Genomic DNA, 1,389 nt, shown 5'->3' with positions numbered 1-1,389 from the left:
CTTTTTTTATATTTTGTTGGGTTAAGTATTTAACAAACTCTTTATACGGAAAGAATAATTTTAATTTTTGATTTGCCCTTTCCTTGCAACAAAAAAAAAAAAAATGGTTTACTGTAAAAAATTTCTAATGCATAAAGAATATCCATGTATTTCAAAACAGATAAAGAAAAAACCAAATAACCATTTCTAGGGGAAAGGGCTATGTTGCTTATTGGCAAATGCTTAGAAATCATTTAGAGCCAGACTTACCTATAGCTGACAGTCCTTCAGAGATGGAAGAGAGAATATAGAAAAAAACATTGGGTTCTAAGGTTTTGATAAGAAATTCATGTGGTCCTGAGAAGACATTCCAGTAGCACATAATAGTCTGGGACAGCTTTGGGTAAACCTGTAACAAAAATATTTTGACACACTAATATTTGTGTTATTAAAATATAAACATAAACAACATCACCATAGTCATCAGAATTACAAATGCACATTCACTGGATGCATTTTTTATGTAAATAGAATCAAATGAATATCCCTTGTAGTATTAGAATTGATCAAAGGTCTGTGAATACTAAAAAACAAAAAGTTAACATTTTAACCATATTTCATTTTTCCCATACCTATACAGTGTAAACTTACAAAGTTCCACACATTCATCATCAAGAACTTACCAGGAGATCAGACTGGGGTATTGAGAGTAGTAACTTCACAAAGTGTGTAGGGCTAAATCCAAGGCGTCATCACCATAAAGACGAAATCCCCCAAATTTTGACATAGTTTCCACACAGTGCTGCCTTGAGCATTGAGAAGCAGATGCTTATACCCTTTAGCCTCATGGGATACATCTGATCCTTTGGAATGTTGTCTCCCTGGGCTAGGATTCTCGAACCTACAGGATTCATTCATATTCAAAACATATAAATACATTTATAATTTGAAAGTATTGTGGTCATTCGAAAGTCTGGCTTGAAGTCACATAAATAGGAAATTCTTTTAGAAAGAATGACAAGGCACTACAGTTTATATCAAAACTAGAGTCAGAATGGGTTTAGAAACGACCTGAAGGAAAAAATGAGAAAACATTAAATTCTTTCTCATTTTACATTGCACATAAACATCTAAAAATGAAAAAGATAATCTTACCATATGTACAAATGACTTTGCTAGCCTCACGGAAGAGCAGGATACCATTAGGTGAGGAAACATCAACTGAAGTCTTCTGAGATCTGTTCTGCACCAACTCAGCAAAGAGTTTTGAGCACTGGGGTGGTAATCTGGGGATCGTGGCTCCAAATTTCAAAACCCCTAACCAAAACACCAGTATAAAGTTTGGGTAACTGTTTACAAAGTTAAGCAAAATGTTGAAATTACTTCAGAAATAACTCATTAATGACTGTT

The 1,389-nt window shown here is 33.7% G+C and overlaps 1 pseudogene; it reads right to left on the bottom strand.

Moving 5' to 3' along the window:
• LOC119587364 overlaps positions 1–1,316 on the bottom strand; it is a 10,089-nt pseudogene extending 8,773 nt beyond the window's left edge.
• Positions 1,317–1,389: the final 73 nt, after the last annotated feature.

Source organism: Penaeus monodon, chromosome 22 (assembly GCF_015228065.2).
Source record: "Penaeus monodon isolate SGIC_2016 chromosome 22, NSTDA_Pmon_1, whole genome shotgun sequence".
Classification (NCBI taxonomy): Eukaryota; Metazoa; Arthropoda; class Malacostraca; order Decapoda; family Penaeidae; genus Penaeus; species Penaeus monodon.
The sequence above is the reverse complement of the archived record's forward strand: the minus strand, read 5'-3'. Positions and strand labels throughout refer to the sequence as shown.